The sequence below is a fragment of the Herpailurus yagouaroundi genome, unplaced genomic scaffold (assembly GCF_014898765.1).
Source record: "Herpailurus yagouaroundi ecotype Mexico unplaced genomic scaffold, PumYag 161, whole genome shotgun sequence".
Classification (NCBI taxonomy): Eukaryota; Metazoa; Chordata; class Mammalia; order Carnivora; family Felidae; genus Herpailurus; species Herpailurus yagouaroundi.
Window position 1 is genome coordinate 8,056,554 of NW_024412402.1, and position 23,179 is coordinate 8,079,732.

At 51.9% G+C, this 23,179-nt stretch overlaps 1 long non-coding RNA gene across 3 annotated transcripts in view; it reads left to right on the plus strand.

Annotated features, from left to right (window-relative positions):
- The first annotated feature begins 18,590 nt into the window (after window positions 1-18,590).
- The window catches only part of LOC121035421 (uncharacterized), a 204,853-nt gene continuing 200,264 nt past the window's right edge, over window positions 18,591-23,179 (plus strand). For all 3 annotated transcript variants that reach the window (XR_005792876.1, XR_005792874.1, XR_005792875.1), the window contains exon 1: window positions 18,591-19,051. This is a non-coding gene — a long non-coding RNA (uncharacterized LOC121035421). The remainder of the gene's footprint in view (window positions 19,052-23,179) is intronic.

The window sequence follows — 23,179 nt, forward strand, 5'->3', positions numbered from 1 at the left end:
TATGATCCCGTGAAATTCTGGACAGGGGGAAGAGCGCGGGTGATTTCCGTACAAAGGCAGGGGAAAAGCTTAATGACCTTCGGAAGACCTTGTCTGATTTGTCCAGAGTGACTGTTCTGCGTCAGAAAGAACAGCCGCTGTTTGAACTGAGGGCTGTAGCCTGGAGGTCTGATCCGAATTCCCTTTCCCTGGACTGGAAGAAACACAGTCTCACTATCTTGCCAACAACTGCCTGTGGCAAATTCAGTACCCTGCTTGATGCAGCATTTGGAGGAAATTTTTCCATGAAAACAAAAGTTTTTGCTTAATTATTCAGCACACTCATGCGTTTAAAAATACTGTCCACTCTCTAACTAGCTGTCTTTTTAACAAAGCTTCTTGGCTTCCGAAGAGCCAGCCTCCATTGTCTAAAGCTTCCTTATAAAGAACTCGAGGCCAGGCGTAATCCCAGCTGTCCCTGGGCTTAGCGAGAAGCTTCCCCAGGCAGAATGAGGTGTCTAAAGTGCCTTCCTGCAGAGATATGAACAAGGCACATCCAAGCTCCCTAGGGGCTGGTATAGGCAGAGTGTGGATGGGGGGAGAGACAATAAGACAAGGTCATTTGGCCCAAGGGTGGATGGTGAGTTTTAGGGAATCAGAGAAGTCTTTCTCCACTCTATCTCTTGTTTGAATTTTATTTATCCATTCATCTTACAGCCATCTAATATATTCATTGCCTACTCTGTGCCCCACACTGTTGTAGCTCCTGAAACCCCTGCATACAGAGAAGAGTTACTGTGGGACAATTTTCAGGGAAAATGGGGAAATTTTCTAATGGCTTGGGGGAAGCCTTTTAATTTTTGCCTTGCCCAAGTTTAACATCTTTGATTTCTTGGAACCTTTCAAACTGCATGGCGTTTGGGGGAGGTTCACTCAATTGATGGAAGTTACCTCCCTTGAGGAAGGGGTCAGACCTCAGCTCCAGTGGGCAGGATCATGTCTGTTTCATATGCAGTTCAGCCCAACACTAAATCAGCAGAATCACAGTGACCAAAAGGTTTGGATGATGAAAATGCCATTTATCAAAACAGCAGCCCATTGAGATGCCAAGTTATAGCATTTAATGTAGTCACCAGCCTACGTGTGTCCCCTTAATATTCTAGCCTGCTTCCCCAGCCTCCTTGCTAAAGATGCCAGGAACAGCAACATCAAAAGAGAGAGTGCGAAGTTGGAATCGTGAGTCATTCTAGAGTGAAGCCAGACGGCTGGAAGGGATTGCATCTTGCCTGTGACCCTGCCAGAGGGTCTTTTCACCACTACTCACTTTCTGGGGAGCTGCCTCCTTTCCATCAGGGATCGATGGATGTGTGGGTTGGATGGTGTGGTGGTGGTGGGGTTGAGGAATGGGATTGGCAGCCGTCTCCAACCTCGGACCACAGAAGGTAGTTCCAGCTTACTAATCATTTGATTTCTGTCACCAGAATAGAAGACAGTGAGAGAAAACTAGCATTACGAAGGCATTTAGGTTGACATGTGATAGGACTTCCTATTATGAAGGTCCCAAAAGAGACTGAGGACTCATTAAATTAGCCATGACGCTTGGTTTCTTCTGTTAAGCTGGGATAAGAGTACCTAGCTTGAAGACATTTGTGATGATGGGATTGAAAGAGATAATGTATATGAAGTCACCTAACACAGTGGTTGGTTCCTAATACATGCTTAGTATCTGTTGCTTGAATCTGAACCTGAACCCTAGAGAGGAAACAAAGTCTTCTGCAAGAAGGTGGCCTCTAAGCTGGACTATATAAACTCTTCAGAATATTTTGGCCAAGAGGATGCTGCCTTTCAATGATTCCCCTCATGGACAGTCCATCTTGAAAATAGGTCTTTTGATGTTGACTTTGAAAATGAAATGATTATCTTGAGCCCCTTTTGGAAACATAAAAAACACAGTGAAGAGACCCTGCCTTCCTTAGATTCCATGATTTGCCCATAGCAAGAGCCAGGAGGTCTCATGGGCCATTGGTACTGAGCCCTGGACATGAGCTATGGTTCCTAAGCAGGCGGGAGAAAATAAAAGTCCAGTATTTTGTCAAGAAGTGTCTCGACTCCGTATTGCTAAGCTTATTCTTGCCAATTCCCCATTCCTTTCTTACATCAAAAGGTGAGAGGGCAGAGATTTGCCATCCCCACTAAGGACAAAATAGTAGAGAACAGGCTGAAAGCAAGGATCTAAGGTAGATGTTGGCAAGAACTTCCAAATAGAAGAGAAGGCATTAAAATTGGAATGGCTAGCCAGGGCCAGCCCTAGATTCTTTTCCAGGCATCTCCAAGAATGGAAGAGGCTACCAACTACCGTCTACTGAATACAGGTGCATCATAAGATCACCTTGTAAGATTTCTTCCAGGTTGCACTAGAGACTAGGCTGGGAAGCAGCTGTCATGCTTAAGAAGCTACTGAATGTGGTCAGGGTCAGAAGCGGTTCCTGAGAAGACTACTTTTCTCTTCTGCTGCCATTTGGTAAAGGAAGGCACTGGGCTGGGAGATTCATTTGACAAGAAGGGTCAGGAAAATGGCAGTTGTTGATCTCAGGTGGCCAGAAAACCTCGCAGTGAAAGTAAACAGAAGTGGAGATAGATCAAGGGGTGAGGGGTCACCTTATTAGGAGGCTTAGAGGCCAGCTGCCTTCTGGAGTGTCTGGAGGGATGGATGCATGTGTGATTGGCCTCAGTCTCGGGATGGGGAGGTGGGGTGAGGGACAAAGGACAAGAGCTGCAGGTTGGAGGAAGGAGACCCCAGTAAGAATGAGAAAGGGGCCTTCCTAACCCAGACGCTATTTCTGCTGGAAGTGTGGGTACTGCTAGCTTTGGGCAGGTACGCTTTGTGCTGCAATTGTGCCAAATGGAGTTGAGTGGTTGGCTAAAAAAAAAAAACTTCCACTGACTCATTTGCATGTGGTTTGCATCTAATTTGCATACTATTCATTTAATGTCATATGCACACACTTCCCAGCTCCTTCCTCTTCTCCTCTCCAACCCCCAACCAAGCTCCTTCATCTCATTGTTTTCTCAATACCTCTGTCCCCCAAGTTTTGCTTCCCAATTTGTGCTCTTCTTCCTTCAAAGTCGTAAAAAGAACAGGGGCTTTGGGTTTGGGTAGATCTGTACTCTAATCCAGCCTCTTCTCTATTCGTCTGTTGTTTGAGCGTCAGCAAATCTGTAATCTCTCTTGCTCTCGTCTGTAAAATGGGAACAGTACCACCAACATCACCGAGTTGTTGCAGAGAATAGATTAAGTCCGCAAAAGAGCATGCGGCCCGAGAGGAGGAACTCAGTGAGGACTGGACTGCCGGTCCAGCTCTGTGTTGATGGCTCCCGGGTCAACTCGGGAAAACTTTGCACCCCTGGAGGACCTATTTGCTGTTTTCCTTGGAACTGATGGGTAAGTCAGTTGTTTCTTCAAATTCACCTCTCTCTTGGTCATGTGTCCAAGCTGCATTTAGATCTGGGACAAGGGGAGGAGAAACAGCATGGGCACCAGTATTCCTTTCTGGCATTTTCCAGTGTCTTCTGATTTTGGGTTTTTCTCATTCATCTTCCCCAGCACCCAAAGCCTGGTGACGGCCTGGATACTAATCCCCGGGCAGGCTTGCTTCCTCGGCAGCTTCTTTCCCAGGCCTCACATCAGCCTGATCCCCAAAGCCTGGGGGCATATCCTCAAATCCCTGGCTCTACCAGTGTCCCTGATTGGGCCACCTGTCCCGGCCTTCCGAAGATGTCTGGGTCAGCTTCTGAGAACCCCTTGCCTCTTTGCCCAAACAGCGTCCTGGCTTCTCTCCAGGCACTGGCTTCAGGGTTTATATTTTGAGAGAGGCACAGAGAGGAGAAAACTGTTAAATCTCCACTCCGCATCCGGAGCAGTCATTTCTGTGAAACACTGCTCCCACCTCCTCATCACCTTGTCAGCCATTTCTGCTTTCTCTTTTTCCCTACAGCGAGCGTGAGAGGCCGCACTGAAAAATGTTAAGAATGGCCAACCCTCAGGTGGCACTTACTGTGTGCGAAGCACTGTTCCAAGGACTCTACGTGTATGATCTCATGCAACCCTCACGGCAACCCCATGGACTAGCTACTATTATCATCCCCATTTTACAGATGACGGGGAAGAAGTTAAACAACCTGTCTGAGGCCTCAGGCTACGGAGGGTGGAGCCAAGATTCTAACCGGGCAGCCAGGCCCAAAGCCCATTCTCTTGGCTATTTTTCATAGCGGCTCAACATAGGGAATATGCGTGTACGATGGAAAGCAATTATTCTTGATGCTTTCCAAATTTGGGATCAGAAAGAGCAGGCCTTTGTTGTACTAAGCAGGGTTAGCTGAGGCATCAGGCAGGACTACCTGTTTCAAAGAATCCACAGCAGGGCCAACACAATTGTATGCATGGGACCACCTCACAGCAAATGGTGGCTCTCTCGGGGTCTGCGAAAACCGTGTGCCTCCCAGCATGGAGGTGTCTAGTGAGTGAGAAGTTGGGCTAGAGAGAGGATGAAGGACTGCTGAAAGGTGGCCAGAGAATCAATCAATCAATCAATCAATCAATGGGTTGATCGATATTTGTCGAGGGCTCTCTGGAAGGTCACCTCCTTTCCAGGTTCAGGAGATCATAAAGACTCATTGTTTGCACAACCAGGATGGAGGCCACCGTTTCTGCGTTGTCATCTCGTTTGCCCTGACGTGTGGTCTGGACCTTTGTCCACATCTGCTCAGGTCCAAGAGCACCGCCCCTGTGCTGGGACCACCCCACAAGCTCTGTACTCACTCCAAGCTTACTCCTGGAGCTCCTCCCCAAGGGGTCTGCCCAGCACCCTGTCCCTGATCAACTTCTTCCCCAAATCTCCTTCCAAGGGCTCCTCTGAACCCTGTCCAGTTCGTTCCTAGGATGGTTGACTATCGGTTCTTTCTGACCCCATCAGCTGGTCATAAGTTTACAGGGAGTCACGCATTCACTTAGCCATTGGTTCACATTTTCTACAAACAGTTATTAATAATCTCACATGTGACAAGCCCTGTGCTGGGGCCCAGGGATATAAGGATCAAAGAGTTCTGTATGCTCCGGTTCCCAAAGGCCTTCTGGTAGTGGGGGGAGACAGAAGACTCCGGAACCGGTTGTAGCATATTCCCAGATCCATCCTGGCTTAGGGTGGTGAGCTAGAAAGTCTGTCCCTTGGTGAGGGTGCCTCACCTCCCCTGTATTTTTAGTATGGCTGGCTGCATTTGCCATCCATCATACCAATTAATTAATTAATTAATTAATTGCATTTTATTTTATATTCTGGGAGTTTGGGTGTTTTGAAGGCAAAAATGCAAATGTATGCAAATCAGCACACTAATTTATGCAAAGACAACATGGAAATGCATCCCCAGATTTCCTGGGAAAAAAATCTGGAGGCCTCAGCCAGTCCCTCAGCAGTCTGCCTGTCCCCAGGCCTGTCCTATCTTCCCTTTTGTTTGGGTTTTTAATCTGCGCCGGGCTCCCCGCCTGGCCACTCTGAGGTCAGTAATACAGGTGGGCAGGCGGCGGCCTGGCCAGCCATTATCCCGAAACCTCTCAGCTTCCCAAGCCACCAGGAAACTCCCTCACTCCCTGTAATCGGCTTTCATTTGAAACAATCAAGAGATTTCCTACCACTTTCCCCTATGACCAGGTCTCATAAAACACCCAGATGCTGAGTTTCAGGTTTGGAGCCTGGCTTGGCTAAGGGACTTTAATGGAAGAGGTTGGCAATGTCTGCTTGTTATTATTGAAAAATAAATCCAAACCGTTTCATGGACCATCTTCTGTGCTCACAGCTTCGGTTCCCCCGGAGAGCTGGGAACCCAATGTGGAGGCTAGGAGAGGTGAGGGTCGGGCGGGCTGCGGGAGACTCAGTGGCTGTGCAAGGTGAGGCTGTCCAGCAGGTGTCACAGTGATAAACAGCCTGTCTCCTGCCTGGGACAGGAAACCTCACGGACGCAGCGTGCTGGGAGGAGGGGCTGTGAGGACAGAGGCTGACCAGGACAGCACGAGAGGAGGATCAGCCTCGTCAACCGGGCAGAACGTCAGCGGGTAGTCTGGCTCTGCAGCCGGGGAGCAATGGGAGCCTGAGGAAGCAGGCTCCGGGCAGCCAGCACTGGAAAGGACGGCGGGAGGGAAAGGGCCGGCCTGAGGGATGAGCAAGAGGGCGGCTCCCTGCTCACGTCCCTAGCTCTCACCGAGACCGCGAAGACGGCGCAAGGTGGCCAGGTCTTGGCTTAGGCACACGCCAGCCCACGTGCCGTCAACTTCCCGAGCATGGCCAGACCCTCGTGAAGACGTGTCAGCTGAAGACCGCCTGGGGGATTTGATTTAGGCTGAATGTGGAAGTTTCCAGAGGGTGGGCGTTATGAGACACCGGCACAGATGACGAAAGACGGGGATAGATGGGAAAACACTTCCTTTGGAGAACCTTCGAAACAAACTCAGCACCCATTTGTTGTGTGGGAGAGGAGGCACAGCTCTGTCTGGAGGCAGGGGGATGGACCGGGTGACTTTCCAGAGTCCAAGGAGACTCCGGATAGATCAACCCAAGTGCACGGCGTCATCCTGCCTGCCCACGGGTGGCCATATGCCAACAGATACACTTAGTGTTTCTCCCTCTGCCCCCCTCCTTCCGAAGACAGCCTCCACAGATCAGTGGGTCAAACCATCCCCTCCAGTATGAACTGGAGCTCTGTTTCGTTCGGCCACTCGTGCCCTCTCCCTTCTCTGTGTGGACGCAGAGCCGCTCCCGTCTCCGGGGGAGCTTCCCTCCGGGCAGCCTCGTTGCCATTGTGGCCAGAGCCTAGAGCTCAGACCTCGGGGGGGGGGGGCACAGGGCAGCATTCTGGCAAGCAAGCATGTCAGAGCAGCTCTGGCGTTTCCCTAGAACAATTCAAATTGCTGTTTTTACACCTCACTGCACTATGCCAACCCTCATTCACATTATTTGTGCACTCGCTAAGTGTACATTATCTGATCCGTCACCCTGTAAAACGCTGCAAGAGAAATCCGTGGCTCCTGTCTGCTGCTGACTGTGGGTCAGGCCCAGGAGTCTCTGTACAAATATTTTTGCAAAATGGGAAGGAAGGAATAAGCCCGATGCCACCAACAACAATAGCCACCATGGCTGTGGGCTGGGAGAGAACGTCCATGCCTCCTGCCCCAGTAACTCAGACTCTCCTGGAAAAGACAGCTCAACCAGAAAGCTCCGGCACCGTTCCTTCCCGTGGCCTCCTTTGGGCGTCACATTAGTTAACAGGAAGAGACAACCAGGAGGGGAAATAAGTCTTTGAACCTAGCTATGCACATTTCCTCTGACTGGAGCTAACAGTCTGGGGAGAGCTGAAGGCAAGGGGTAGGTTGGAAGGGGGGCGCATGCGAGGAAGGGCAAGAGGGACGCTAGTCTCTGCCTCGTGACTCGCTCAGCCTCTCTGCTGGTGCATAGGGCTCCCTGTCCCTCTCAGCCCAAGGTTCTTTAAAAATTGATCAAAGACCCTGGAATCCTTTCATTTGGGGTCATCTGGGAGCTTCGCAATCTGGCTGTCAGGGTCCCCACCAATCCCTTGAGATAGCTGATTTCTAGAAAACCCAAGTGTTATTAAAAAATAAACGGATGCCTACTTTTGACCAGGCCATGGCACCCTTCTCTCTCCTCTAATCTGGGTAAATGGAACACGGTTTTGTTCCTAGGGATCCCTCCCGCTCTGTCCCGAACGGTCACTGGAACTTTGACAATTCATCCCGTGGAAGATGAGGGTCTTCTTTCTAAGTGGGAACAGCTAGGATCTTCTACGGCTTGGATAACAAATTTGAACGTGGATCCCTCTCCGTCGGAAGAGAGGACTGGAGGCGCACCTTCTATCCAGGACAAACGACTCTCCGCGAGAGTCCAGGTTCCCCCACACCGTCTGAGCGCTGAGTTTAACTCACCGCATGCGTATGGAGGGCATACACAGGACGCGTGAGCCATTCCCAGGGCCCGTGGGATGGAGGAGGAAGCAGAACAAGAGAAGGACCCGGTCCCTGCCCTGGGGTTGCTTATGATCTGGTTGGATTGACAAATAGCTATCTTTCCCAGCTGTTCCTGATTTGGCTCCAGCCCCGGGGCTCCTGAAGGGCTTCGTGCAGCAGTAAAGCCCAGGGGTCGTCCAGCTGAGAACCACATTTCCTTCCTTTTGGCAGGAGCCAGCAGCTTCCACAAGGGAGCTCACATCTCGGTTGAAAACAAGAAATCTGATGCCTCACTGACAACTCATTTTCTCAACCTTCATTCTGGGGAAAGGCAACTTTGCGCTCCAGCTGCCATATTGTAGCCGCAACCCCTGATGCACCATCAATTAAAAACAGCAATAATTATGCATGGGGAAAAAAGCCACAGATAATAGGCTTCCATTAGATTAAGTAGTTATAGGAATAAAAAAAAAAATAAAACCTATACTTCGGCTAATTAAACCCACTCACCATCTGATTAAGATGTGTTGTGAGACCATGGAAAAGTACCAACCACTAACTGTAAGTAATCCGGTACAGATGGGAATTAATAGTATATTCCCTGGCATAGAGATAATGGATCTCCATAGAGGTTAATCAGAATCATTAATAAGCATTGACAGGATGGACGGTACCAAACAGCTGGTGGCTAATGTCGGGGTCAGGGCAGGCCACGCTCCTGGTAAAAATGGCTTCTCAGTTCTGCCCCCTCCCCCTACTGAGATCAGCTGCTGAGGAGGGATAGATGTGCTGACCTCTTGAGATGTCTTCAGGTTGGAGGGTCTATTACAGTTCTAAACCTGCTGTCTGGGCTCCAGGGGGTAGAAGAGGAACTGTGACCCATCTGAGAGCCTGGGGTCAGGACTCAGCTGCCCAGCCTTTCAGGGAGGGGTCTCTGTGCCAGACCGTGGGGCGTCAAGGGTAACTGGGGACCGAAGCAGTGGGTTCCCCCAGAAGAGCACCATGCCACTTGGGAGAGCCGTGCTCTTCTGGGGTGGGGCTTGGGGTAGCCTGGGAAGCAGGCCCACAGCCGCGCAAAGGCACCGGGGCGCGTCTTGGCCGATACAGCCCAAGGCTGCTGTTTTGGGGGCTGAGAACAAGGGCAAACCCCAGAAATGGCGCATAGGAGAAGCGGCTGTGGGGAGAGAGGGAAGCGCGTATGCTGCACGGGGCCTGCGGTGAGGAGCCGGGGGACAGGAGTCGGCTGGTGAGACCTGTCTCAGACACAGTGTGTCCAATGCCCATTTAGCCGCTACTCTGGAGCCATCCCTGTCCTTCGGAGCAGCTGTGAGGAGAGCGCCCGGGCCTTGCCTTCTAATTACCACTAATTGAGTAAATGCTGAGATGATCTCTCTCTCCCTTCCCCTCCACTCCCTCCCCCCACAAAGGCAAGGGAGAGATACAGAGAGGTCAGAAAGAGACTTTTCCAAATGGAGACGGGCAAAGGATGACACAGCTTGAATACCAAGCAGCCACCGCCCCAGTGGAGGGGGGGAGAGAAGCGGGCCTTCCGAGAGTGCAGCCAGCTTCTGGGGGCCCCTGAGAGAGGAGAGGGAAGAAATGGGGCTGGGGTGGGGGCTGAGGTCTGGGGGCTCAACTCACTCTCCCAGCCTGGCTTCCTCTCTCCTCCCCTGCAGAGTAGCAGCGTCTTGTGTAGGCGGAAAGTGATGCGATTGGTCTTCTGTAAGAGTCTTGCTCCTTAGGAGCTCTGGATCCTTCAACTCCTGGCTCTGTGTTTACCAGGTCGGTTCTTCTGCGGTCTGGAAGGGAGGGTGGGGGCCTACACCTGCTCAGGCTCTGTGAGGGGTCAAACAGGCACTGTGATCACTAATGGAGAGCCTCGGGGCAAAAACAGTAGTTACTTTTCCCTTCCCTCAGGCTGTGGTGGGGAGCCTTGTCTGTGCCTGAAGCAGGCCCAGAAGCTCAGGATTTTAAGTCTGTGGTAATAAGTTAGTTTCCAAACAGGTTTTGTGTTTGTCTTCATTTTTATTTTTAATAGGGATCACTTGTTGATCTTCCCCGTAGCTTTGTAAAGCTGGGAGGTGAAAGGCTAATGGCCAAGCCCATTTTACAGAAGGTAAAACTGAGGCTATGAGTGAAGCGGCTGGGTACCTGTTCATTTCTACTTCAGAGCCGAGGCAAGAACCCAAAGTGTTCTGAAGTTCCAGGCAATCCACTAATAATCCAGAACGTTCAGGAAAATGTTGCTTTCGCTTTAAGTTATGCAAGGAAATTATGCTTGGTTTTTTTTTTTTTTTAAAAAAAAAAAACATTATTCAAATAGTACAGAAGGGTTTAAAGTAAAAAGTAAAAGTCCCCAAGCCCACTCTTTCATCTCCTAGGTCCCACTAGTTATTCTTTGAGAAATTTCCCCTGCAAGATAAACAAGCATGTTTATCTACATATTTCCCTCTTTTCCACAAATTAAAAAGAATACTTTAACAGCGTAGCACAACTTTATTTTTCCATTTGTCTATTCTGTTTTATTGCTTTACAGTGTTCAAAGCACCTTTATTGTCACATTAATCCATCAAAGTGAGTGGGATAGGCGTCATCGTCCCCAGTTTTGAGACAAGACAACAGATTCAGAGATTAAGTCACCTGCCTGCTGTTAGGTGGCTGTTTATTGTCGAGGGTAGAATCGAACCTGGCCACAGTAGCAGCGGTGGCGAAGACGGATACGGGACTTCAAAACAACGATAGCCAACACTCACATAGCCCTTAGCGGGTGCCAGAGACTTCCGCACACGCACCGTATCTCTCATCTTGTTGAATCCCCAGCACGCTACGAGATGCGCGCTGTGATTACTAGCCTCAGTTCCCAGATGAGGAAACCAAGTCGCAGAGAGCTTAGGTAACTTGGCCAGGATCACACCTCCAGGAGCTAGTGGTGCGGGGGTTCAGACCCCAAAGTTTGCTCCCAGAGTCTGTGTTGTTCACGTCTACACCACACTGTCACTTACTCTGTACCAGGCGCTGCTAGATGCTCTTTACTTATGGAAGCTCATTTAATGCTCACGACAACCTTGTGCCAATTATCAGTAGCAACGTGGGACCATAGGGCATCTTTACCAAAGTTCCAAGCTCAGAAATAAGGCATCTCCCAATAGCGTGGGAAACTTCGGGGGCTATATGCCTACCTGGAAACCAAATACATCAATCAGTGGCCCAAAGGAGCAACCAAGCAAATCTTAGCTAGGGACACTCATAATTATACCAACTATCATTGCCTGAGGGCTTACTCTGCCCCAGGTCTGATCGTCACCCTCAAATTACAGATGAAGGTTCAGAGAGGTTAAGTAACTTTCCCAAGACCACACAGTAAGTGGAAGAGCCAAGATGGGACCCAGACCTATCTGATCCTGAAGTCTGACTTTGTTTCTTCCCAGCCTATATCTTGTTTTCTAGAGTGACTGGGGCGTTAATATCCTCTTTCCTTAACATTTCAAGGTTTGGGGTAGCCCCAGCTCCCTGCCTGGGGAGAGGTATCAGCCCATGGCCATAGCCTCTTCTATACCAAAGAACAAAGGCTGCTGGGGCACCTGGGTGGCTCAGGGGTTAAGCATCCCGACTCTGGGTCAGGTCATGATCTCGTGGTTCGTGAGTTGGAGCCCCGCGTCGGGCTCTGTGCTGGCAGGTCAGACCCTGAACCCTGCTTCAGATTCTGTGCCTTCCCCTCTTTCCGCCCCTCCCCCACTCACCCTCTGTCTCTCTCTGTTTTCCATGAATCTGTTGATGGACACACAGGTGAGGTTTTAAGCACCACGATAGCATAGTTTTCTTCTCCTTCCACATGCACGCATGCAGGCATCGCCCATCCACTCACGTGTTTATGCATTCAGCAGAGGCACTTGTGGAACATCTACAGTGCACCAGGATCGTTGACAAGCCCTGTAGATTTTATTATTTTTTTTAATAATTTTTTTTAACGTTTATTTATTTTTGAGACAGAGAGAGACAGAGCATGAACGGGGGAGGGTCAGAGAGAGGGAGACACAGAATCTGAGACAGGCTCCAGGCTCTGAGCTGTCAGCACAGAGCCCGACGCGGGGCTCTAGCTCACGGACCGCGAGATCATGACCTGAGCTGAAGTTGGCCGCTTAACCGACTCAGCCACCCAGGTGCCCCCACAAGCCCTGTAGATTTTGAGAGAAGTCGAACAGTGTGCCTGCTCTCCAAATGCTCACGGATTTAGCAAGCAGCTAGCTCTTTAAGAAGGGCACAGGGAGGGCTGCCTGGACGAGGAGGGGTTAGTTTCCCTGGTGGGAGAGGCAGGATTGTGTATCAGGAAAGGCTTCACAGAGGAGGCAACCTTCCAGCTGTGTCTTGAAGGATGAGTAGATGATAGGCAGGCGGAGAGGCTGGGAGGACACTGCAGGTGGGGGGCAGCCCACGGGCGAGGGAGCGGCATGGGGTGAATGGGTGGGAGAGCGTGGGGCCTCCGGTTGCAGGAGGTGCCAGCGACTGGGGGGTGGGAGCTGGGCAGGGGAAGAAGGCGCAGAGATAGACAGGGCTTCGGGGGCAGGAGGGGGCAGTATGGGGTCTTGTTCACCATACAAAGGGTTTTAGGGTGTTATAAAAGAGGCGAGCCCGGAAAAGCCTCACCGGGAAGCTTTCTGGAAAGGAGGAGTTTAGTCCGTGTTCGGTGTTCTACATGGGACGGCATGCTGTTTCAGGGGGTAGGGTGTCGGGCAAGATGATTGCCAAGGTTATGATACCGCTTGAACTTGGTGATTCAAAGATGCAGGATCCATGGCCCAGGGAGAATTAACTGGGTCCCCAGCTTGGGTCCACGTGAGGAGATGTCAGAGGTCCTAGTGATATTCGGTGGGGGCTGGTATCGGCTCTCAACCGCTAGAGTATCCACGTGCTCCGAAAACCACAAGCTCAAAAGGGGCGCCTGGGTGGCTCAGTCAGTTGAGCGTCCGACTTCGGCTCAGGTCGTGATCTCACAGTCAGTGAGTGGGAGCCCTGCATCGGGCTCTGTGCTGACAGCTCAGAGCCTGGAGCCCCTTTCAGATTCTGTGTCTCCCTCTCTCTCTGCCCCTCCCCTGCTCATGCTCTGTCTCTCTCTGTCTCAAAAAAATAAATGAAAACATTAAAAAAAAAAAATTAAAAAAAAATGTCCAGACACTTGAGGCCAAAGTAGCTAAGGAAGTGAACTCTAGCACTTACCTAGGGGGAAGCAGGGACCCCACTGAGTCTCAAACATCACCAAACTCAACGATTAGGAGCAAGCTGGGACTATCTGAAACTCGTCTAAGGGAAGGGAAGGAGACCTAATTTCAGATCCTGGTTTTTCTAATCACCAGCTGTGTGGCCTGGAAAAAATTGCTTGATTTTCGGAACCTGTTTGCCCATCTGTAAAAGAGACACAACATCCACTTGGCTTATTTTGCAGTAAAAATACAGGAACGATCCCAAATAAATGAGGGTGCAGGTGATTCCATGTGTGAGGGGGCACTCCCACACTTTGAGCCCCCTGGTCTGGTGCTGACACCGTGCTAGAAATGATGGGCAGGGGGTGGCTTGCAGAGCAGAAGAGGGAGAGACACGAAGGAACGCTCCGGGGGCACAGACATGGCTGAGAAATCCCCAACGCGTGGCTGTCGGCAGCAGAAATTTACTGGAGGTTTGCTCACGGATATCCTGCTGATGGAGCTGGGCTCAGACCTCATGACAGGTGACTGTCTGGGACCTGTCTCTGCGGGCAGAAGTAGCACAGAGACTTATGCCATGCCAGGTGATCCCAGGAGCAGAGAATCAGATCCGGATTCAGGAAGGGAAGCTGGAGTAAGAGTCCTAGACCTGCCACCAAATGGTCTATGCAACCTTTGCGTCCAGGGCTCCTCATCTGTGAGTCTCAAGTGATACCTGCTTTACTGGGTGGGCATTAAATGTCCAAGTGCGCTTTAAAACTAGACAGAGCTGAAGAAATGGCTGCTTAAATGGCCACTTCCTGCACCGCCCTTCCCCATCCAGGCAGCTAAAAGATGATGCTGTCTTCACAGAAAACTTGCAGCTGTTCTCACCAGTTCTGGGTCCATGGGGCCCGCCCATCTGCCCAAAGACACTTTGCTGTTCGCCAGCCTTGGCCGCCCAGCTCGCCTGTAAAAGCTAAGAATACGTTATAAAACTGCCGTAAGGTTTTATGAGCCCTCTTTCCTTCCCAGGGACCGATCTCGGTGCTGTGAATCACACCGGAGCCTGCACGTGGGGCTCAGAGTGCGGGGCCGGCAAGACGAGGGTGTGCAGATGGTGCGGGGACAAGTGGCTTCGGGGGGTATTTGGAGCAGCAGGAATGTGCTGCCTCAAATGGGCTCCAGCTCTGCGTGACCTTGGAGGAGTCTCCTGCCACCTTGGTTGGGCCATTCAGTCTAGCCCAAGAGAGGAAGAAAAAAGAAAAAGGGGTGGGGGGGCACGCGTGGGAAAGAGAGTGGCACAACACAAAAATGTGGAGTCAAACGGGTATGTGTCTCACCTCCTCCATTTTCTAGTGTATGACCGGGCAGGTCACTTAACCTGTCTCATCCTTAATTTTGTCATCTGTCCAATGGGGATAATGACAGTAAGAAGCTTTGAGGGTTGTTCAGTTGAGATAAGTGGCCCAGAGGGATCGATATGTGTCAAATATTATTATTTTTCGCACAGTGTTTAGCAAGTAGTGAGTGTCCAATAAATCTTTTTGGAATGGATAAGTGAAGAATGAATAAGCACAGGCACAAAACAGAAGCGCTGAAGTAGAGGAACACGAGAAAAAAGGAAAAAAGGCGTAGCCTAAATCACCTGCTTGAAACCCTTCACCTGCTGCAGGTTCCGTCTTCCTCACCCACAAATGGATGGTCTGGGATGAACTGGACTTCAAGGCCTCTCTCAGCTTGCCTGTTTGAAGACTCTTGATGTTTTCCTTAAGTCCCTCCTTTGCCCATTATTTATCGAGCTGTCTCCCATGTGCTAAGTAGCGTCCCTAGTTACTGTGAACAAAACACGGGAAATCCTTGCCCTTTTGACACTTGCTGTCTATTGCCAGCAGAGGTGAAGCCCACACAGAATGTGATGAATAACCAGGTTATACAATAAGCTAGACGTCATTAAGCGTTAAGGAGAACTGAGGAGGGGGGTGAGGGGATGGCGAAAATGCTGGAGGGGGTATTACAGTGCCAAGTGGGGGGGGGTCAGGGGAGGTCACGGTTGACATGACCCCTTTGGGGCAAAGACTTAAAGCAAGTGAAGGAGTGAGTTGTGTTCATATCTGGGAAAGTCCAGGCCAGTGCAAAGGCCCTGGGGCAGGAGACTGTCTGGCATGGCAGAAGAACAGCCGCATCCTCGCTGCAAAAGAGAACAGGGGCACCTGGGTGGCTCAGTCAGTTAAGCGTCTGACTTCGGCTCAGGTCATGATCTCGCGGTTTGTGGGTTCGAGCCCCGTGTCGGGTTCTGTGCTGACAGCTCTGGGCCTGGAGCCTGCTTCAGATTCTGTGTCTCCCTCTCTCTCTGCTCCTCCCTGCTCACACTCTCTCTCTCTCTCAACAATAAATAAAGATTAAAAAAAAAATTAAAAAAAAGAAAAAGAGAGCAGAATACAAAATGCATCCCCTTAGTTGACCAGGAGACAATTCCGGCTGTGGTCCGCCACCCTTCTTCCCAACGTGTGTCCCCCATTCCTCCTGTCCCTAGTCCCTCTGTGTCCTGTCCTGGCCGAGGCTCTCCTGCCTGAGAACAGATGATGTTGAGGAAATTTCTTTTTAAATGGAGTCACTTAAACACGATCAACTTCTTGGCTGGGTAGCAGTGAAACACCCAGCCTTCGGTTGGGCAGGAAGGACGGACGAGTCGTTGCTCAGTCATGCGTCTTAAGCTGGGAGAACGAAGCAGGTGAGGAGGGTGGCCAGGGGAGGTGGCAGGTGCTGGACGAAAGTCAGGGAGGTGAGCCACTCTGGCAGAGCTAAGGCACACAGCCGGCTGCCACTTAATTCTGCCTGGGAGGAGGAGGGGTCAGGACCAGGAGTCAGGACACCAGGTTCCAGCCGGGACCCCTCCACCAGCAAGTTGTGAAACCTCAGTCAAGGCAGTTCACTCTCAGCCTCCGAGTCCTCTCCCGCGATGGTTTGAGGCTGTTGAATGTGGAGACATCTGATGTTCTCCAAGTGGAGCAGCTCTGTGCCTCTCCCACAAGACTTTAAACTGCTAGCAGGGTAAGTCCAACTCATCTTTACTCCTCAGCATCCGTATCTTAGGGACCACACTTGATGAATAAACGGAGGGTTTGGTCTCAGGGGAAAGGGGCTTCCTTACAGACCAGGGCTTTACAAGAGTCAGCCGACGCTTGAGTCCTTTGCATGTTCTGGTCTCCCAAGCCTGCTTGACTGCAGACTGACCCCTCAGCCCCCGGGCCCTTCTATCGAAAGGCAGTTGATGGGAAAAACTCAGTTTGTTGGCTTTTCATTCACTTTTCTCAAATGGGCTGTGCGTAGGGGGAGAGGATCCTGGGAGCTGGTTGCATGGGTGGCCCGGGGTCAGCCTCAGAGAGGCCCTCTTCATCTCTTCTCTTCCGCACTCTTCCTCAGTTCAAAGCCATGCCTCTGTGAACACCTGCCAGCCCCCAGTCCCAGGAATCCCCAGCCTTGCTCCGGTCTCACTTGGAGCCCGGTCACCCTAATAAAGGGAACCTATGTTTCCGCATGCATCCCCACGCGCCTCCAGAGCGAGGCCCTGCTGGCTGATGCAAGGCCTAGTAATTGCCCTGAGATTGATCTGTGGATGGTAATTCTGAAGCAGCCATCCGTGCTCCGTGGGGGAGCGAGTGGTGAGGATGGGGTGATTATGGAGGGATGGCCGTGACTGCCAAAGAGTCTCGGGGAATTTGCAGTGGCCCTCAGCTCTGCACGGCACTCCCAGGGTTCTTGGGGACCTCCGAACCTCTTCCCTGGCTCGGGGCAGCAGAGAGGCTGGGGAACAAGAGGAAGGGTCTCCCTCCTTCTCCGGACTGGTTGACAAGGTGGAGGCGGGGAAGGTTACAAGAAGTGGGCTCTCTGTCCACGACCTGCCAGTGCCTTTTCCCATCAAGGAGCGGGGGCACTGTTGGTGACCTGACAGTGATATTTCAGGCTGGTGTGCCAAGTCTAGTCCCGTCCCGTGGGAAAATAGCTCCGGATGACTGGGCGCCATCCAAGTGGAGAGAGCACCTGCGCCATTGACTTGAAAACACAGTGAGGGTATCGAATCGCTATGTCGTACACCTGAAACTAATGTAACATTGTGTGTCAACTATACTGCAATTAAAAAAAAAAAGATTAAAAGAAAAAAGATTACAACACCTTCTACTTATGTTGTGCGTATCCACAACGTCACGAGGCTGTTTCCTTTTCCTGATTTATAGGTTCCTGGTCTGAAACCAAAAAAAAAAAAAAAAAAAAGGGAATGCAAAGAAGAAATGAAACCTAGCTTCAACACCTTATTTACATGTCCTCAGTCCCAGGAGGACTTGGTGTCCCCAAGAAAGGCTGGAAGATTCGGTGTGAAGACAGTGGCCTGGGGCCTTAGGTGTTCCAATGACAGCTTGTGAGGCTTCCGGGGAGTTCTCTACATTGTCTGAGTCTTGGTTAGCCTATTGGAAAATGGGGATTCCCACAGAACAGGGTAGGTGAGAGAATTATGTGAGGAAGCAGATGGGGAGACGCTTTGTCAACCATAAAGCACTCGTGAAAGTTAGCTATTGCCGCTGTGTTCACTTTTAGCAGGTACCAATGAGAAGCATTTCCAATCAAGATTTATAACACAAACAACAATTTTCTGCCTGAGTCACTGAAACCCGCCAGTAATTTCTGTCCCAAAAAGGCAATGAGGGTCTCAAGGGTTTGGAGAGCTAGCTCCCCACTCCCCTGCAGGTGCCCACCCGCAGCCATCCCTCCACACCTGCCAGCTCCAAGACCTTGGACAAGGGACCTAATCTCTATGGGTCTCATCTTTCTTAAGCCTTGTTAGCTCTGACATAAGTCACTGGAAGGCACACTCTTGTTATCTTCTGTGACGTCTCCCCACCCCTCCATTTCTTCCCCATCCTGCCCTAAACTTTTTCTCCTCCTCTCTGGGGATGGACTTTTGCCTTCCAGAATCTTCTCTGTGCTCCCCCCACCATCCGCACGACCCCTTTTCTCTTTGGGCTTTCCAGGTTTGGGCAAGAGAGATATCTGTGTCCCTCCCCAAGGGATGTCCCTGAGAATTCTTTAAGCGGCTGGGAAAGGAAAAGGATTTCATGTATTTTTGGTACCAGAGATAATCAGATAATCGTGCAATTAGCGGTAATTTTATCGCTCCTGTGATTTCCTTTTAACAAGAGCCCCCTCTAAAAAAATAAAAGGGATTTCTTCCTCCCCCCTCCCCGCCCCCACCTCGTGTTGTTTTGTCTGGAGTGTCTGTCATCAGGAATTTGGTCAGACACCCACGCGCTCAGCGAGGAAGCCAGGGAGAGGGGAGAGATGCGGGAGGCAGACCGCCTGGGGGAGAGATTCCGCGGTGGGGGCAGCTCTCCTCGGCGCCCCGCCGGGCACAGGCTGTCGGAGGGGATCCAGCGGGAGGAGGCTACTGCGGTCCGCAGAGGCCGGCTCTGGTCTCTAGTCCCCGTGCCTGCGCGCCCCCCTCCCCACGCGATGCCCCCCGGGCGGCTGGAAAAGGACTCTGGGGCAGACTCCAGACCTGGGAGGGTGCGGCCGGGCTCATGCGGGACTCTTGAGCGGGAGGGAGGCCGTCCCGTTCCACGTTGCTGCCGGGGTGCAGCGGGCAGCGCTCCAGGGCCCAGCGGTCCGCCCCTCCCAGCCCCCCTCCCTCCTCGAGGGTCGGGGCACAGAGGAGGCAGACACCCCTGAGGCCTTGTGCCAGGTAATTACCAAGCAAATTCCGGGCGATCTCCTCCCCTCCCCCGCGGCAGTGCCTGCTGCGCGTTCCCTGATTCGGGCCCCGGCTGCGCCACCAGCGCAGGTAACCTGCGGGGCCCCTTAATTGCTCTGGAGTTGCCCCGGTCTGCGCAAGGTAAGCCCTCGCCGCGCGCGCCTCCCGGCCCTGGGTGCGCACCGCGCGCGGGCCCCCAAACGTCCCCGGCCGGCAGGATGCTGGGCCTGCGAGAGCGGGGGTGGGGGTGGGGTGGGGGGGTGGTCTGCGGGGCGTCCTGCGCGGCCAGGTCCGGCGAGCTCGGGCTGCGCGGAGCGGAGACGGCAGCTTTGCGCTACTGGGGCCCGGCTGGGAGAAGCTGGTGGGGACAGGAGCGACTTGGGGCAGGAGAGGGGCCACCTCGCCACGGCCCGAGGAAGAGGCCTTGGAGGGACATGGGATCCTCCTGTCCCTTGCCTCCGGTGGAGAGGCGCCTCATTGATGAGCCTTGTCATCATCCTTCAAGTGTAATTTTTTTAAATTGCAAAAATCTTACAGAGCTATTAACCTCAAAAGAGTTTAACATATGGCAGACCGAGTCTCCCTCTTACCCTAATTATAAGGCTTGCAGTAATGGGGCTGTCTTTTAAGTTACAGCTGCTGCGCTTTTGGCTTTCGCTAACATTACATCCTATTAAAGAGCTACATTAAATGCATGCAAATTGCTAGAGCGACCGCGCTCTCCCGACCGATGAGGGGGACGGATTGCAGCCCAGGCGGCGATATCGAGGGTCAGACTCACCCTGCTGCGAGCGCCATATGATCTATCAATCAAACGCCTCTCATTAATTAACTAATTCATTAAATATCTTTATATATGAAGGCCCGGCCAGGCGGAACATTGTGTTGACAGGGACGTCCCGTCAGCACTTAGCCCGGAGTGCTCCCCTCCCCTCCCTCACAAATCACCAGACGACCCAGAGAGGTCAACTCCCCCGGGTCTGCAGGGAACAGAAGCAACCACAGGGCGGATGCCCACCCCTGGGGACACCCTCCTGGGTCCTCCTTGTGTGTGATGCCTCTCTGTCCCGTCCACTCCTCCTCCCTGTGCACCTGTCCTGCACTCACTGTGGTAGGGTGGTGATGAGCTGCCTACGGGTCTGGTGCCTCATCTTCCCGGATACCCTGGAGGGCCAGGACTGGACTGGATCTTGCGCATCTGGTATCCCCAGCGCCTGGCACAGAGCCTACCCCGTGGTAGATGCTCCCGGTGTTTGGGGAACGGAGGAAGCCATGATGTCAGGGAGCGCTTTCCTCTCTCCAGTACGGCCAGCGCCAACGAGGCCCTCCCTGGCAAGGCTCTTCCCGTAGACTGGTCACTCCAGGGAGGAGAGGACAGTGATATGAGCAGATGGCATGTGTACAGAGGGATGGGGGAGGAGGGATGGCTTAATGGTAGTAGTGGAGGAGGGGCAGGGATGGGGGCGGGAGGGAAGAAAAGGAACTTCTGAAGTACAAAGCTGGTCAGCCATGTAGCCACAAAACTCTGAAGCAAACTCTTCTGAGAAGAATAAAGTGATGCCATTCTGAGAACAACAGAGATGTTCTAGAGTGGATGGTGGGCTTCCTTTGTTCCTTATACACACATACATGGATGTATGTGTATACACTCATTTGTTGCCTAGACATACATCTATATGCATAGGTATTTTTGTGGAGCACCTGTTCTAGAACCACTCCTTTCCCGTATTGTCGCATTCAACATTGACAACTTGGCCAGGCGGTTATTTTTACTTCCAGGCTATAGAAGAAGAAACAAGAGACCCAGAGCACGCAAGTAACTTATCCAAGGTCAAGTGGCAGAGCTGGATCCAGCACCAGTGCCCACTGCCCATCAGCATGTGAAACAAATGACACGCGCGAGAGATCAGTGAATGTGCTACTCTCCTGCTGTTCCCCTTTGTCCGCACACAGTTGTCTTTGTCTCTTGGCTTTGCAGCAGCCTCTGCACCACCGCTTTCTCTGCTGGGCTGGTAGGTTTTGCTCTATGTTTGGAAAGATGGATACACAGCACACCCCGTGACTGAGGCTCTTGACCGGCTTGGAGTGATTTTCCATATGGGGCACCTCGGGCAGACAGAGCCAGCTGCCTTATAGTGGTGTGTCTGCAAAGACCCGTGCCCTGAGCGGCTGGGCACAAGGAATGGGGATGGGATGGGTACCTCCCAGCTGGCTCCCTGGAGAACACTCCTCTTCCCAGGCTCTGGCCCCTGTCACAAAGGGCAGTGACAGGTGAGGGCTGCAGGACAAAATCAGGAGGGTCTAGGCAGTGAGCCTTAGCTCCTGCTATTCAGCTCATGCAAGTTCCCAATCCACCCCAGTTAAATGAGGTGTGCAGGCTAACTTCCAAAGCCTAGGAATTCCCGGGGGAAACACACACCCAGATCTTTCTATGCTCCCTCCCTCCCTGCCTCTCTCCAGCTCACTCACTCTCTTGCCCTTCTGAGACATGGGGCTAATGGACTTTGGCTGTTGGCACCTGTGATGTTGGGCACCAGCCTCACCATGGGCCTCTATAGCTTCCTCTGGCCCCCTTGGATCCCAAGAATAGTTTTCGAATGGGGCGTGCTGTGCTAATGGGGGTTAATGGTAACCTCGGAATCAATTTTCCCTCCCAGAAGAAAATTCTCCTGGCTTAGGCTGCACAGACTGTAATAGTGAAAATGGCTCTAGATTTGAAAAATTGGCACGTTGTAGTCCAACAAGGCAATTTTTCAATTGTTCCATGCCACTGTGCACCTCTGGATGCTATGCTGTTTGTGTCCTGAAGCTATAGGATGGGGAACACTTTTCCGCCAAAAAACAGCTCTGAGGTGGCCTTTTCTTCTCCCACCCCAGCCTGAATTTGTTTTTTTGTTCACTTGCCCAAAATCCTTGGAGCTTTGTCCTTTAGCTTAGCAGCTGCCAGAGCTATTGGGCAGGGAAAGAGCATTATGGCTTCTTTGCAGAACCTCACTCCCCAGGGCAAAGGGCCCCGGGGCAGAGGATTTTCTGAAGAAGGCGGGTCGGTTCTCGGTTCTCAGGCCGCCAGGAAAGGCCAGATGCCTCAGGAGCACGGCTCCCACCCAGCTTTCCCTGGCTAGCGTCAAAGCTGGGCCTTTCTTGGGCTCAGCGATGAGAACCCAGAAGAGGAAATGTCTGAGATCACTGTGCAGGACACTTGATTTTGATGAGCTGTGTTACCTCTATTATAAAATGCAAATCATTTTGTCTTGTTTTCATAAACATTAAAATGCAAAGCAAGGCATCTGAGAATAAAAATATATGATATGTATTTCAAATAATAGACCCACAGAATGGGAGAACTGCAAGGCAGTTTACCAATTACTTAGTAAATGTCCTCACTGTACAGATGGGGAGATGGAGGTTGCCCAAGGTCACACATCTGGTTGGTGGAGAACTCGCTGTCACTGTGTGGTGCTCCAGGCTTGTTGGGTAATGAGCCAAGTGGCCAGGGAAAGCCATTGTCCAATTTCTCTGCTCCCGTGGCCATAGCTCACTTCTTTTGGATCATTTGCCCTTCCGCGAGTCCTCTTTAGGGGGGGCTTATTTGGCGACCCAAGATCACGCCTGTGTAGTGTGTTGACATGGAACACGGAGCAAAGCTAAACGGGGGCTTGGCCTGCTAACTGGTCTCCCTGCTGCCAGCTCCCCTCCCACCTGCTCCCCACAATACGTCCTGTGATCTCCGCCACGCGTGGGGCTGGCATCGTCCCCTTACCCCTCGCTGCAGTCCGGGCTCCTTCCCACGGCTCCCCCTGGGACTCCTGACCTGACTTGAGCAGCATCTCGCCACGTTCGCCTTCTCGCCTGCACTGCCTTGTCTCTGCACCTCACACCCGGGTGTCCCCTCACACGGACATGTCTTCACTTCCTTAAGTGCATCCTGCCTTCCCTCACCTTTGCAGCCCCCGTTTGCCTTTGCACTTTCAATGATCCCCTCGTCCCAGAGGGACACACCTCCCTACTTCCCCACTCCCCCATTGTCACCTCCCTTCACCTGGCCAGCTCCAGATTATCCTTCAGGCTTGAGCTCTTCACTGAGCCCCCCAGTCTCTAGCAGGTGCTTTCCTATGAGCCCCTAAAGCTCACCTTACTCCCCCCCGTGCCGTCACTTACTACCCTGTATTGGGATCGCGGTTTGCATCTTCCATTAGAACGTGGGGGACTGTGCCATGGTCAGGGATTAGGCCCAGCACCCTGAAGATGGTCTGGCTCAGGGCGGGTACT